At 39.1% G+C, this 16,650-nt stretch overlaps 1 long non-coding RNA gene across 2 annotated transcripts in view; it reads right to left on the bottom strand.

The window, feature by feature from the left end:
* Positions 1 to 3,659: 3,659 nt before the first annotated feature.
* The window catches only part of LOC114487682 (uncharacterized), a 29,413-nt gene continuing 16,422 nt past the window's right edge, over positions 3,660 to 16,650 (bottom strand). For both annotated transcript variants that reach the window (XR_003682941.2, XR_008619268.1), the window contains one exon: positions 3,660 to 13,593. This is a non-coding gene — a long non-coding RNA (uncharacterized lncRNA). The remainder of the gene's footprint in view (positions 13,594 to 16,650) is intronic.

Raw genomic sequence — 16,650 nt, 5'->3', positions numbered from 1 at the left:
GCGGCTAGGCCCATGAGCCACGGCCGCTGAGCCTGTGCGTCCGGAGCCTGTGCTCCGCAGTGGGAGAGGCCACAGCGGTGAGAGGCCCGCGTACCGCAAAAAAAAAAAAAAAAAAAAAGCCACAAACCAATACAGGAAAACAATCGAGAATTTGATTATATCAAAATTATTTCTATCCATGAAAGATACCACATAAACAAAGTTAATAGGTGACAGAATAGAAGGAGGCATTTGCAAAGTCTAAAACATATAGGGGATTAACATCTAAAGTATACAAAGACTCAAGGTCCACCTTTCTGTTCAGCCATTCTCAGCATTGCTTTTGTCCCCATGTGGTTGCAAGATGACCACTACAGCTCCAGATAGTGTATCCTCACACAACTGCATCCAAACACAGGAAGCAGTCGTTCCTTGTGCGTCTCTTGGTATTGTGGAGAAATACTCATAGAAGTCGCCTAGCAGAACTCCTGTCTGGTCCCACTGGTCAGGACTGGATCACATATCAATGCCCCAGTTGCAAGGGTGACTGGAAAAACAATTGGTGGGCATGTTCAGCAACTATGGTGGGAGACAGGCTGGCCAGCAGGGGAGAAGGGTTGGAGAACAGCAGTTAGATTAACAAAAAACGTTGCCATATCTGCCCTCCATTTTCTCCACTTTCTCCTGTCACTCCTATTAGATAGATGTGAGCACTTGATCTACCCTCCCATGGCTTTCATTCCTCCACCTACTTTCTTTTCCTACTGCGTTCTGAGAGAATTTCTCCATCCAGTTTTCCAGAACAGTATTCATTCTTCTGTGTATCCACTCTGCCATTCAACCCACCTATTGTTTTATTTCAAAAAGTATGTTTTTCATTGTTAAGATCTCCAATTTACTTCATTTTTGTAATGCCTGTTCATGCTCTGTGGATGCAATAATCCTTGCATCTCTCTGATGATATTATTCTAAAGGTTTGTTCCAATTCTATTAGCTTTGTTTCCTCAAGTGAAGTTCTTCTCTTTTTTAAATTCTATTTTGAGGTGCTACTCAAGTATACAGGGATTATTTACCCAAGATCCAGTTTTTCCACTAGATCAGTTTTATGGTATGTGAATTATATCTCAATAATGCCGTTTTTTTGTTTTTTGTGGGTTTTTTAAAAGAAGGAACTGATTGCTTACACTTCTGCCTCTGAGAGGAGTACTCAGACTTTTCCTTGGGCCTCTGAAATTACACTCTGTACTAACGAGGCTTGTTTGGAAACCCATGCTGTGCAAGAACTGGAGCATTACTAGCCTTACAACCATTTATAAAGGGCTTTGTGGCATCTACAACTTGCTCCATTTGTTTTTCCTCCACTGGGCAGAAGTAAAATGATTAAAAATAAGGATCACAAGTCAGAACAGGACTCAAAGTGCTAGTGTTACTGTAGCTAGAGGCTAGCAGTGAAGTGACATCATGCTCTGCCTATCGATCTTAGGAGCTCCTTGGCAGAAGGGAGCTTATCAAGTATCCGATAGTGAAACTTTCACATATATTACTTCACTTCATCCTTAAAGCCGCCTTTAGTAGCAGGCACTACAGATCTGTGTTTTACAGATGAGGAAACTGAGGCTAGTTTAGAGAAGTTAAGGAACTTGCCCAGAACCCACAAAAAGAAAGTTGTGGAGTCACTGTAAAGCACCAGGGAATTATACAAAGATCAAGGAGAGTGAGAAGACATAAACTTACCTCACCTGAGACAACTCCAACAAACAAAGCCACTCAGATGTCACCATTCAATGGCAGTGTTCTTGGCAGGCATTTTGATACACAGGCATTTGGTAGCTTTTCTCTGGAAGTCTCCATTTCTCCTCGATTCTTTTCTTCAGAGACAATTTTTCATGACCTTTTTATTACCTGGATCATCTCAAGAGTATTTCACTGTCCCTCTCTGAAGAATATTCTAAGCCAAATAAATGTCCTACCTTTACCTGATGGTCTGGTGCAAGCTAGTAAATTCGAGGACCTCTTCCCTGACTTCGCTTCTCAGGACCTGATGAACACTTCTTCAAGATACGGCAACACAGAACCACCAGCATATCATCAGATCTGTGAAGTCTAGTCAGGTTTTGTGTATCTCAGAGAGGGTCTTTCAAACTCATGTTTATTCTTAGGCATCACAGGGAGTCTGTTGTCTTTTATTGATTAGAGGTCGCTGCTTCAGTCGGTTTTAGCCATCTTTAGTAATTCATACCGCCGCACCCACCCCCGCCCCGCCTCGCCTCCACCACCACACACACTGATGCACACAGAGCTGCAAGGTTTCATCCTGCACAACGCTTCTCTGACCAGCCTATAGTTTACCATTGTTTTGCCACAGTAACAAGACCTATATAACAGAAGCCTGGTCTCAGATAACATCAGGACTTGCCTCCAGTTCTTCTGACTTCTAGCCCAGGTTCCCTTTGCATTAGTCCACGCTGCATCTTATGTAGATGATTCTGTGCAAAATGTGGACAGAGCTGTATGGTTACTAGACAAATAAGCCGTCTGCATTAAGTTGGTAGATCACAAGTTACATTTTTAGAATGTTTCTCTTCTCACTTAGCTAATTCAATAATACAGATATCTGTCCAAATTTTAAACAAGAATGTTGTGCTGTCAGAATGAATTTTCCTAGTAGAAATTGTTTCTGGTACAAGGTGGTAGCATTTCCATTATGTAATGTATAAAGTAAATGTATTCAATATGTATAATCTGAGTGACTAGTAATAGCTTTTCCTGATATCTCACAGTTTCTCTTTGTTCATCACTTTAATCAGTGAGATTAAAAGACAGAGATCTTACATATGACTCCTCATACACCTGGGTTTTCGATTCCATCTAGTATCTGTAAATTTCCCTTTTCAAACCACCTACTTAGGATCCTTATCAGAGAGCAAGGAACAGACATTCTATGCCATTAGATCAGCAGAAGGTAAAAAGTACTCTCTACATATTATTCCATTTAATCCTCCCAACCCTTTGGAAAGAGACATTATATAACAACAACAAAAAAGCACATTGCTATAAAAGATCAGAGGTAGTATTCAAATCCAGGTATTTCCAATCTAAGAACTCATGTTCTTCCTTCTATACCATGATTTAAGAAGCAGACACATTCATGTAATAATATGACACAACTGTTAACATAATTTCTCATACGAGAAATATAAAAATGTTCCCCCAAACTCATGGTTCCTTTTATTTAGTATAAAGAGAAAGGATTCTTGTTAGCTAGTAGAAAAACTGGAGAAGACTTTGGGAGAAAATAGCAATTAAGAGAGGCCTTTAAGGATGGATAAAATGTCAACAGGTCCTGAAAATATAGCCATCAAGTAAATTCGCCATGCAGATTCACAGGGACTGTCTCTCATAATCTTATCACTCTGAAAATTCCTCAGGACTTTGAATCCCTGCTCATCTTCAGAGTTCTCTCTATTCCATCTGCAAATGCTCCCTGAGCCCCACCCCAAACCAAACTTTCCTTTATAAATTTTCTTTCAAGACACTTAGGGTTATCATCGTTTAAAAATAGCCTATTAGGGCTTCCCTGGTGGCGCAGTGGTTGAGAGTCCGCCTGCCGATGCAGGGGACACGGGTTCGTGGCCTGCGTGTCCGGAGCCTGTGCTCCGCAACGGGAGAGGCCACAACAGTGAGAGGTCCGCGTACCGCAAAAAAAAAAAAAAAAAAAAAAGACACTATCAAAAGTGTAAAAAGGCAACCCACAGAATGGGAAAAAATATTTGCAAATGATACATCTGAGAAGGGATTAATATTCAGGCTATATAGAGAATTCCTAAAACTCAACAGCAACAACGACAACAAAAAACCAACCTGATTCAAAAATGGACGAAGGACTTGAATAGACATTTCTCCAAAGAAGATCTACAAGTAGTCAAGAAGCACATGAAAAGACACTAAACGTCACTAATCATTGGGGAAATGCAAATCAAAACTACTATGAGATAACACTTCATACCCATTAGGATGGCCACTATCAAAAAAACCCCAGAAACAACAAATGTGAACTGTTGCTGGGAATGTAAGCTGGTACAGCTGCTGTGGAAACAGTATGGTGGTCCATCAAAAAATCAGAAATAGGGACTTCCCTGGCGGCACAGTGGTTAAGAATCCACCTGCTAATGCAGGGGACACAGGTTCAAGCACTGATCTGGGAAGAGCCCGCATGCCACGGAGCAACTAAGCCCGTGTGCCACAATTACTGAGCCTGCGCTCTAGAACCCGTGAGCCACAACTACTGAGCCCGCGCGCCTAGAGACCCTGCTCCACAAAGAGAAGCCACTGCAATGAGAAGCCCGCACACTGCAACAAAGAGTAGCCCCCGCTCACCACAACTAGAGAAAGCCCGCGAGCAGCAACGAAGACTCAACTCAGCCAAAAATAAATAATTTTTAAAAATAGAGTTGTCTTAACGTTCCAGGTTTTTTACTTTTTCATACAAAATTTTTTTTAATAAAAAAGTTTTATTTATTTATTTATCTGCATCAGGTCTTAGTTGCAGCATGTGGGATCTTTAGTTGTGGCATGCGAACTCTTAGTCGTGGCATGTTGAATCTAGTTCCCTGACCAGGGACCGAACCTGGGGCCCCTGCATTGGGAGTGTGGAGTCTTAGCCACAGGACCACCAGAGAAGTCACCCATATAAATCTTAGATTATTGTCAAGTTCCAGGGAAAATCATTAGGCATACTGTTTAATTTATAGATTTGGAGAGAACTGATATTTTTCTGATATTACATCTTTCCATCTACGAATCTATCTCCATGACGTCAGGACTTTTTTCTTCCCTAATAGTATCCTGCAAAATTTTCCACTGCATCTTTCTTTAATTTCTGAGTAGCTTATGGTTTAAGTCACTATTATAAATTGGATCATTTTTCTATTACATATATTGTTACTTGTAAGAAAGCTAATATTTATGTTACCTCGCTGAACTTTCTAATAGTTTTAATAGTTTGTAGATTCTCTTGAATATTTAGTGTAGACTTCCTTTACAATTAGGACAGCTTTTTTTTACTTTTCAATTTTATATCCCTTAGTACTTTTTCTTGTCCTTGCACAAAATTGAATAGGTGATGGGCTTCCCTGGTGGCGCAGTGGTTGAGAATCTGCCTGCCAATGCAGGGGACACGGGTTCGAGTGTTGGTCTGGGAAGATCCCACATGCCGCAACTAGGCCCGTGAGCCACAACTACTGAGCCTGCGCGTCTGGAGCTCCACAACAGGAGAGGCCGCGACAGTGAGGGGCCAGCGCACCGCGATGAAGAGTGGACCCCGCTCGCCGCAACCAGAGAAAGCCCCCGCGCAGAAACGAAGACCCAACACAGCCAAAAATAAAATTAAATAAATAAATAAATATGACGTAAAATTTAAAAATTGAATAGGTGAGAGCAGCGACTTCTTGTCTCGGCTTTTTTTTGCGGTGCACGGGCCTCTCCCGTTGGGTGCTCCGGACGCGCAAGCTCAGCGGCCACGGCTCACGGGCCCAGCCGCTCCGCAGCATGTGGGATCTTCCCGGACCGGGTCACGAACCCGTGTCCCGAACCCGTGTCCCCTGCATCGGCAGGTGGACTCTCAACCACTGCGCCACCAGGGAAGCCCTCGGCTCTCTCTTTGATGTAACTGTTTCTACAGTTTCACCATCAAGTATGCCATTAACTCTAAATTTTTTATCATCAGCAAGTTAAAGACATTCGTTTCTATTTATTGTTTGCTAAGAGTTCTTATCATGAATGATTTTATCAAATTCTTCTGCATATGAGCTTATCATATGATTTTTCTCTTTTACTCTGTTGGTAGATTTTCTGATGTTGAACTAGTCATTCATTCATTCAACAAATATTGAGTGACTGTGACGTACCAGGCACTGTTTCAGACTCTGGGAAAACAGCAGGGAACCGACCGGCAAAAACCCCTGCCATCATGAAGCTTAAATTCTATTTGGGAAGACAGATAATAAACAATAAAATAAAATACAGCACAAGTCATAAGTGCTCTGGAGAAAAACAAAGCAGAGCAGGAGGGTAAGGAGTGCTAGCTAGAAAATGAAATTTAACTAGGATAGTCAGGGAAGGGCTCACTGGAGTGACATTTGAGGGAAGATCAAAGAAAGTCCATGGTAGGCTGAAGGAACCACAGGGGCAAAGGCCCTCAAGGCAGAACTTTTAATTTTGCCACTGAAGAATTTTGAGCAGAGGAGTGATAAATATGACTTATATTTTAAAAGAATTTAAAAATTCTTGCATTTTTAAAATACATCCTCTTTGCCCATTATGCATTATTTTAGTACACTGCTAAATTTGTGAGAATGTTGTTTTTATCACTACTCCTGAGATTGGTTTCTAATGTTCTTTCTTGAACACCCTTGCTCATCCTTATATTAAGGTTGTAATCTTGCAAAAAGCATCATAGAATGAGTTGGTTGTTACTAGTGTTTTTTTCCCATTACATGTACTAACTGTAATGCATGTACAAGAATGCTTTTGTTTTTTGTAAGCTGATTTTTTTTTCTTTAATCTGCTATACTAATTTCTGATTGAGCTGCACCAAAACTTTCCACCACGACCAGGGAGTCTGTCAATTTCTCCTTGCAGTGGTCAGAGAATATACTGGAAGGTACATAATTTTTTACTTTAGTATCTTCTTAGATTTCTTTTACCACTAGGTACTGTCCCTCCTTATCCTAATTAATGGTTTTTGCCTTAAATGTTATTTTGCCGAATAATAATATTGCTGCACAAGCTTCCTTTTAGTATTTACCTGAATTGTTTTCTCCTTTATTTTCAACACTTTTCAAAAATTAGGTTTTAGCTGTCTCTTTTAAGCAACATATAAATGAATTTTTAAAAATCCAATATGACAAACTAATCTTTTACAGAAGAGTTGATTCACACTTTTGACTACTGATGTAGCTGGACTTATTTCCCTACTTTATATAGTTTTCAATATATTTGTTATCCTTCTGATTCTTTTCTCCTGCCTTCTATTGAATTGATAATTTCTATATTCCCTTTTATAGCTCTGCTTGTTTGGAAATTATATATGCCTTCTTTTTCTTTCAGTAATTACTTTTTTCTTCTTCTTTCCTTTTCAGGCTGTGGCATGCGAACTCTTAGCTGTGGCATGTTGAATCTAGTTCCCTGACAAGGTATCGAACCTGTGTCCCCTGCATTGGGAGCGATCTTAACCACTGGACTGCCAGGGAAGTCCCTATTCTTACTTTTAGAGGGCATACTTAACTTTACCTTTATTCTAAATATTCTTCAGCTATGTTTGCCTTCCTCCTGAACATAAAGAGGTTCTTAGTGAAGAGGTCCTCTCTCATCAGAGCAGCTGTTCTTCGAGTGTGTTTCCCGAGACCCATTCAAGAATCTGCAAGGTTAAAGCTATTTTATAATATTACTAAGATGTTGCTTTTTCCCCACTCTGTTGACATTTGTACTGATGATATGAAAGCAATGATGGGTAAAACAGCTGGCGCCTTACATGAATCAGGGCAGTGGTACCAAACTGTCCCAGCTGTCATTGTATTCTTCATTGTCATGCACTCACAGAAAAAAAAGCCAATTACGCTCAAGAGTGCCCTTGATGAGGCAGTAAAAATTACTGATTTTATTCAATTTTGACCCACAAATGTCTTTTTAAAAGTCTGGGTGATGATACAGGAAACATGCATAAAGCACTTCTGCTGCACACAGCACAGTGGTTCTCTTGGAGAAGCACTCGTGTGATTGAGTTTTACAAGCCACTTTTTTTCACAGAACATCATTTTTATTTGAAGAACGACTGACAGACTAACCATGGCTCTGCAGACGTGGGTATGTGACAGACATTTCCTTGAAAATGAAGTGATCTTGTCACTTCAAGGAAAACAACTCAGTATCTGTTGCAAAGAAAAAAATTTAAGCTGTCAAGCAAAAAGGCTATTAATATATTCCCTTCTCCAACTACATGTCTGTGTGAGGCTGAATTTTCTACAGGTATTTCAATTCAGAAATAAGAATTTATGAATAATGTGATTCATCTATAATAATATATACATGAAAATGAATACCCGATTCATATATAAGAACCCAGTTGTCTTCTAAGCCACACATTAAAGACACTGGCAAAAATGTACAAATAATGCCACTCATTAAATTTCTATCTTGGGAAATATTTTTCAAAAAAATGTTAACATGTAGTGGGTTTATTATTTGCAAATGAAATAGTATTTTTTAAATACTAGTTTTAATTTCTAATATGGCAAATATCAGTTGATATAACCCATATAACAAAAGCTCTTTGGGCCTACAATAGTTTTTAAGAGTATAAAGGGATCCTAAGACCAACACATTCAGGAACTGCTGGTTTCAGTGTTTATTTCAGCTTTTTTATCACAAAAAAAGTGTCTACTTTACAGTCAATAACTGATTTAAATGTACTGACTTGTCAAATCAATTTCTATGTTCAGATTATTTTTTTAGCCACCACCTCTCCTACTGCAGAAACTGCCTTTGCTTCTTTACTCCCACATCTTCTCTCTGGATTCACTTTTCTCCTTACAGAAATGTTATCTTTTAATAATTTTTAAAAATAAATTTATTTATTTATTTTTGGCTGTGTTGAGTCTTCGTTGCTGCGCGCAGGCTTTCTCTAGTTGCGGCAAGCGGGGACTACTCTTCGTTGCAGTGCGCAGTCTTCTCATTGTGGTGGCTTCTCTTGCTGCAGAGCACGGGCTCTAGGCACACAGGCTTCAGTAGTTGTGGCACACAGGCTCGGTAGTTGTGGCGCACGGATTTAGTTGCTCCGTGGCACGTGGGATCTTCCCGGAGCAGGGCTCGAACCTGTGTCCCCTGCACTGGCAGGCGGATTCTTAACCACTGCACCACTAGGGAAGCCCTCTTTTAATAATTTTTAAGTGAGGTTCTGTACTAAACTCATGTCTAAAAACGTTTCTAATTTATAGTCATTCTTGAATGTTATTTTAGCTGTGGATAAAGTTCTAGGTCAATATATATGCCCTCAGCATTTGAGACATTGTTTCCTGGCCTCTATTGTTGCTGATGAGAAGTCAGCTGACATAGTAATTGGTGGCCCTTTGTATATACAGTAGTGTCTTTTTTTAAAAAATTTATATATTTATTTTTGCTGTGTTGTGTCTTCGTTGCTGCACATGGGATTTCTCTAGTTGAGCCAAGCGGGGTTACTCTTCGTTGCGGTGCGTAGGCTTCTCATTGACGTGGCTTCTCTTGTTGAGCATGAGCTCTAGGCGCGCAGGCTTCAGTAGTTCTGGCCTGTGGGCTCCAGAGGGCAGGCTCAGTCGTTGTGGCGCATGGGCTTAGTTGCTCCCCAGCATATGGGATCTACCCAGAGCAGGGCTTGAACTCGTGTCCCCTGCATTGGCAGGTGGATTCTTAACCACTGCGCCACCAGGGAAGTCCAAGAACTAGGTCTTAAAGTTTTGAGCCTACTCTGATACCCTTAAATCACAGATCCAGCTACTGAGTCAACAGGCTACTTGTTTTTGGTTTTAAAAAACCCAAAAGCCATGTTTTTCTCATCTACTCTCATTGGGCCCAGTTTTTTATAAAGCAGCAGTCCCAGGCCAAAAGTCAACAGTTTTACCAGCCTGCTTTCACAAACTGACACCCATCCCAGGCCCTGGCTTTGATCACTATTCCTAGCTCCTTTGCCTTGGTCATGGAGCTCTCAAAAAAATTTTTACGAACAGAGGTCATGGTCTTGGCCACCCTGGTTCTAGACCCAGAGCCCGAGTTCCCACTCACCATGAGGGCTTTCTCTTCTATTTTTAGTCACGTAAATATATCTGCTTTTATCTTAACCATTTTACCTGTTATTAAGTGTTTGAGGCAGAGGAATTGTGTAGAAGCATGAACTCACTTTAATATCTCAGTCAGAATAACTTATTTATACATTTTAAAAAATGATAATGTATTTTGTAAGCAGAAAAAAAGCTTTAACAATTTTAACATTTACTCTCTTTACTATAACAGAGGCAAATAAAAAGTGGAGTTATGGATGCAAAGAGGAGAAAGAGCCAAATGCTGATCACGGGAACTGGAAAAAGCTTCACATTTCAACCAGTTGTTTGCCCACATCCTAAAATGGTCTATGGATTCACTGGAACCATAAAAGAAGAAGTGAAACAAATACTTAGTCATATCTAATGAACTTGTTAGAAAAGAGTGATGCAATACTTGGTAGAAATGTCTCATCAGAAATGAAATGGAAGCTGTTCCCCTGCAGTAGCGCAGTGGAGCCAGTCCTGTGTGGGGCAGGAGGTGCACAAATATCAATTTAGTTTGCTTCATCTATGTGTCTCTGGTCTGCTCTGACCTTTGTTATACATGGAAACTGGGGCAGTTGAGCAACTCATTAAGAAACACACGAGAAGATGGGCAGCAGATGGGGAAGCATCATGGGCTGGGACTCACAGCAGTGGTGAGAGCAAAGCAGTCCCCAGTGAACTAGGTGTCAGGTAGTCCCAGAAAGAGGGTCAAGTTCTGAAAACTGGAATATGGCAGAGAAGGTGGAAATAAGACAAGTGCTCCAATACTAAAACACACTAAAGTCAGAATGAGTTCAACAAATGAGGGCATGGAGGAAGTCAGTCCCAAGCCTGAGGTTTAGCTGGGTTTGTGGTTGAGACTGCCTGGCTCCAGCAGTGGAGATAAGGGACCCACGTCAGACAAGGAGCCATACGTGTAAGTCCATACATTCAGAGCATGAGACCTATCACCAACATGGATGAAGATTCATGAAATTAAACTTTAGATATTTTAGTGCTGTGCTCTAGTTCTATTTTTTAGTATTGTAAGTGGACATTAATTCACAAACAGCAAACTATAGGAACCTGCCTAACTCCTCAAGAAAGAAGCAATTTGCATACAGAGATATGAATATAAATTCAAGGTATTATTAAAGACAAGTTCATTCCCTTTTCTCCTAGCTGTCAATTACCTTAAAAATAGTAAAACTTTAAAACAATGTACCCTAGACTCAATAGTACTATTAACTTTTTCAAAAAACAGCAAAAAAAAATCTACTTCAGATCCAAATTTCTTGGTCAAGTAAAACTAAGAGATTGATCACTAAATTACAAAAACAAATCCGTATGTAATAATCTCAACTTTTAAATAAAGGTTTCTTCCCACCAATGCCAGAAAATAAAATTTTCATGAGTTGGCCTCACAAAGGTTGTGTCTAGACCAGAAATGCGCAATTAAAACAGACATACTCCAAGGTGCTGAGTTCTGAGTGGTTAAGCACTATGGACAAGGTACTAGCTAGTCAGAATGGCTACTGGTAAGGTGAGTTTGAATTATTACCTGGAAGGGTACCAGCAGTGTCATATTAAACATTTACCCAGGGCTTCTTTTAAGTATTTGGGAAGGTGACACACCTTAAATATTAATGTTATTGTTTATTCATCAAATATTTATGGAACCCACACTATGGACCCAAACCCTGTATTAAGCACTAGATCTGGTTCTCAAGGAGCTTACCATGAGTTACATTGTTAATAAAAGCAATATTATTAACAAAAAAATTAAAATAAATTATGTGCTGTGTGCCAGATACTATACTAGGTGTTTTATATTAGTATTTCACTTAATCCCATTTTAAAGGTGAGAAAACTCAGGCTTAGAGGTTGAGTAACTTGCCCAAGTTCACAGAGCTAGGATCTGGTGCTGTAATTAGAACTCCAACCCAGAGCCCCAAATCCTATCCATTATGCATATTGCCTCTGGTAAGGGAGATAAGACATAAAGAGCGGAATTATAATATAAGGTCAAAAGTGAAAAAGGAAAAAAGGACTGTAGATAATTAAGGACATTCAAGTAGACAAATTTCTTCCAAGTGGGTGAGCAAGGAATGGCTTTGTGAAGCAAGTGATATTTACACAAATTTTTGTCAGATGGATAGGATCTGGTTGTACAGAGAAAGGATATGAAGGACAAGGTGTAAAAAGTATGGGTGGTGGAAGGCGTGTTGCACCAGGAATCGGAAGATCAGGTTCAAGCTTTACTCTTCCTTAACTGTGCACAAGAAGCAAGACACTTACCTCTCTAGGCTTCAGGTTATTCTTATGTAAAATGTCCAGTATGGTTCATTAAAAATAAACAAAACATACGCTATATGCAAGAAGACAGTCACAGTAGAGTCATTTATAAAAGTAAAATCTAGGCAACAACTTACCAACAATCAAGAAACGGGTAAATAACTCAAATTATTATGCAGCCTTTCTGACAGTAATTGTGGATACTGTAGCAACATAGAAAAGTGTAACAAACAACAAATAATAAAAACTATTCACTACTGCACTATTACAAACATACATATGACCAAAACTAAAGCATAGTATACAGAAATAAAATTTGAAAAATAAAAATACACATGCCAAATCTGTTCCCCAGACCTCTTAAAGTAAAAAAGCTTTAGGGATTCTCCAAGTGACTGATGTATACCCAAGACTGGGAGGCACTGACAGGATATCTAATGATTCTTTCAACTTGAACATTCTAATTCTTTAAGTGCATTTCATATACCATGGCAAAGTAGACAAGTGCTAAGAAAAGATTATAGAAATGTACAGGGAATAAAAATTAGTTTGGGGTAACTGCACCACAGCATCTGTCAAAGAGAGCATGAAGGAACATGAAGACCTTGATAGGCTAAGGAGGGGTTTGGACATCATCCTGTTGGCCATAGGAGGTTATCTATAGCTTCTGAGCTAAGTAACATAGTGAGAGCAGCACCAGCTCTCTGGAGTCTGGAGTGTTAGCAGCATTGGGGTTTCTGCTGCCTTTGGCTGGCATCATTGGATTTAAAGGGCCCTCACTGGTCTCCAAAAATGTCCCTAATTTTCTTATGAGGACAATCTAAGATAGCTCTTAGGGAGAGCAGGGATGTCAGTGACCTGGCATATTAGGTAGTACTATATTCTCCCTCACCTGAGGCAGACTTCACTAACCAATCACAGTACTCTTTCCCAATAAGCCTAGTTGGCTTCAAAATAATTCTCAATACTTCTCAGAGCCCTCCAGGAAGCCAGGAGATTCTTCTAATGGCAGAGATTTTTCCATCTCCCTACTCTTGAGCCTTAGAAGCAGAACCTACCTCCCCTTCAATCTGGCTAAAAAGTGCTCCAAGGATTGGACAGGAACTCTAACAGTTCTAACTTCCTTTTGTGTGTGTAAGTACGTCACAGGTTCATCTTATACCAAGGGAAAAAGAAAAAAAAACGGCAAACAGGAACGTAATTCCTAGTTAAGGTAGTGAACTTTAAGGATTAAAAATAAATCATATAAAAGTACAGACAAAAGTAAATTTATCTATAAAGGAGGGGTGTGGGGGAAAAGCTGGCTTTGGTCTCCTTCTTAGCTACATCACATGCCAGTAGGTACAAAACTTACAGAATATTGATGGGAATTCTTTATCCAGACTGTTGATCACGTTTGAAGGCAACAGAAAAATGTTCTCAAATATGCAAAGAGTCAAGAAATACACCAGCTATGTACACTTCTTCTCAAAAATGTACCTGAAGATATCATCCAGCCAACCAACTAATGAAAAAAGAGAACATGCTTTTGATTTGGAATGTGTGACATGAAAGGACTAACAGTTAATATTTGAACCTTTAAGGCTAAATAAGTAGGAGGATGAGAAGAAACATAAGTTTGATCATTTCCTCACATTTAATGCAGTTAACAAATTTTATTCTTGATGAATCAAGAAATATATATGAATATTATTTAAAGGTACAAAAAAGTAACGAAAACATAAACAGAGAAAGCGACAAGGATTTACTGTACAGCACAGGGCATTATATTAGGTATGTTGTACTAATCTATAATGGAATATAATCACAGAAAAAAATAACTGAATCACTATGCTGTACTCCTGAAACTAACACAATATTGTAAATCAACTTTACTTCAATTTTAAAAAAGAGAGTCTATCATTTAATTTACCAGAAGATGGGAAGATATACCAAAAATACACAGAGAAATGTGTGGAGGAATATGCATCAAAATATATAACATGTTATCTCCAGATGGCTGGATCGAGGGTAAGTTCTGCTCTCTTATTCGTTAAATTTCACCAGAGTTCCCCACTTCACGGCCTTAGGACTTGCTGCTCCCACCACCTGAAATACTCTTAACCTATCTTCACATGGCTAAGTCTGTCTCTGCAGGGCTGTCTCTCTCATCACTTAGATACAGCTCACATATGATTTATTTCCTCAGAAAGGCGTTCCTTGATCATCCAATCTACAGCAGTCCCATCCCCACAAATCACTAGTATTTTACTGTCTTATTGTGTTCATGGCACTTTATCAGTATCTTAAATTAAAAATTATCTTATTTTTTCTTTGAATATTGTTAATCTTCCACACTAGAAATGGAAGCTCCATGAGGGGAGGGGCTTGTCCCTTCTGTTTCAATACTGTATCTCCCCTTAGGATGTTGAAGGATACTTTGGCACATAATATTTGTTGAAAAATGTATATCCATAAGTCAATTTTGTAATCAGAACAAAAAAATAAAGTTATTTACTTTTGAGAAATGAAAGAAATAAAAGCAGAGAGAATTAAGCTAGTTAAAAAAGTGAAAGATAAGACTATACTAGGATATCATTTTATACACACTTAATTGTCAAAAACAATGCAGAAGTATGAGAACCTAAAATGTTGGAAAGGATATGGAACAATGGGAACTCGTATGTCACTGGTGGAGTATAAATCAATTCACTACTTTGGTAAACAATGTGACATTCTCTTATAGAGTTCATTATTTGCATATCCTATAACCCAGCAATTCCACTGCTGGAGAAACCTCTTCATATGTATGCACCAAGAGACACATGTTATAATGTTCACCGCAACACTGTAAAGGCAAAAGAACTGGACTCGTAAACAGTCATCAAAAAGAAAATGAATAAATTCTGGTACATCAGACAAAAGTGGAAATGAATGTACTGCAGCTACCCAAAACAACATGGATGAATCTTAGTATGATTTAGAATAATCCCCATGATTTCAATTTTATAAAGCTTAGAAACAGAATTAAATACATTGTTTAGATATAAGTAGATGTACAAACAAAAACAAGAGCAAAAAGATGATAAACATGTTCCATATATTCTTTTGTGTCAGCTATTTTTAAAAAGTTAAATAAGGAGGTATTCCCTGGTGGTGCAGTGGTTCAGAGTCTGCCTGCCGGTGCAGGGGACACGGGTTCGTGCCCCGGTCCAGGAGGATCCCACATGCTGTGGAGCGGCTGGGCCCATGAGCCATGGCCGCTGAGCCTGAGTGTCTGGAGCCTGTGCTCCGCAACGGGAGAGGCCACGACAGTGAGAGGCCCACGTACCGCAAAAAAAAAAAAAAAAAAAAAAGTTAAATAAGGAGACTTCCCTGGTGGCGCAGTGGTTAAGAATCTACTGGCCAATGCAGGGGACATGGGTTCAATCCCTGGTCCAGGAAGATTCCACATGCCACGGAGCAACTAAGCCTGTATGCCATAACTACTGAGCCTGCGTGCCACAACTACTGAACCTGCACGCCTAGAGCCCACAGTCCGCAGCAAGAGAAGCCACCACGAGAAGCCCATGCACCGCAACAAAGAGTAGCCCCCGCTCGCCACAAGTGGAGAAAGCCCGCGTGCAGCAACAAAGACCCAACGCAGCCAAAAAATTTAAAAAAAAAAAAAAAAAAAAGTTAAATAAGAAAAAAATTGGACCTCACTTTGGAGTTGACCATATCTATCATTCAAATATGAATACTACACTTTTAGGAATTTTGGTTACAAACAGTGAATTTAAAAAATATATATATTAGTTCTAAAAAGAAAAACTTTAAAAAATTACAGTAGGCCTCTGACTTAAAGCTAACCATATTTTACAACTGTATTTCCTAGATATAGCAGAGTAGGTCTTCAGTAAATATAAATTTGCTCAATGAATGATAGGTGATACATAATTGAAGGACTATTAATAAAAATAGCTAACTTTTATCGAGCTAAGAACAGTTTAAACACTTCACAAAATGTGTTCCATTTAATCTTCATAATAATCTTATGAGGCAAGTCATATATATTATCCCCACTCATGGAAGTACTAGAAAGTTCTATGAGAATATAGAGAAGAGAGTACTTGTCTCAGCCCCAGAGGGTCGAAGATTATAAACTAGTTTGTCCTAGTTAGGAGCAAACTGGAGCAATTAAACTTATTTCAATACAATTTAAGTTTCTGAAGTTACATGCTTCACTTTCTTTTCTTCCACATTTTGATGTAGTCTGTCAGCAATAAAATTAAGGCAAATGTATTGTCAGGCTATGTAAATTTTAAAAATTGTACCTGGTACCCTTTACAAATCCTGAATTCAAAAGTACAGCACTATTTACGTTGGAAAGAAGAAAGGAAATTACTAGATATCATTTGGTTGTATATAGTTTAACTAGTGAAAGAATTGAAGGCGTGTGAGGTATAATAAACTGGTTCATTTTCAGGAACTTAGGAAATTCTTGATAAATGTGAATGCACAAAATTTTAAGGAAAACTTCTAGAATGAAATGGGGCTTTGTGATGACTAAATATTTCAGAAATGTGCATTACAAATTTCC

Source organism: Physeter macrocephalus, chromosome 14, assembly GCF_002837175.3.
Source record: "Physeter macrocephalus isolate SW-GA chromosome 14, ASM283717v5, whole genome shotgun sequence".
In the NCBI taxonomy this organism is placed as follows: domain Eukaryota; kingdom Metazoa; phylum Chordata; class Mammalia; order Artiodactyla; family Physeteridae; genus Physeter; species Physeter macrocephalus.
Note: the sequence above shows the minus strand (reverse complement) of the source record. Positions and strands in the feature narration are given on the sequence as shown.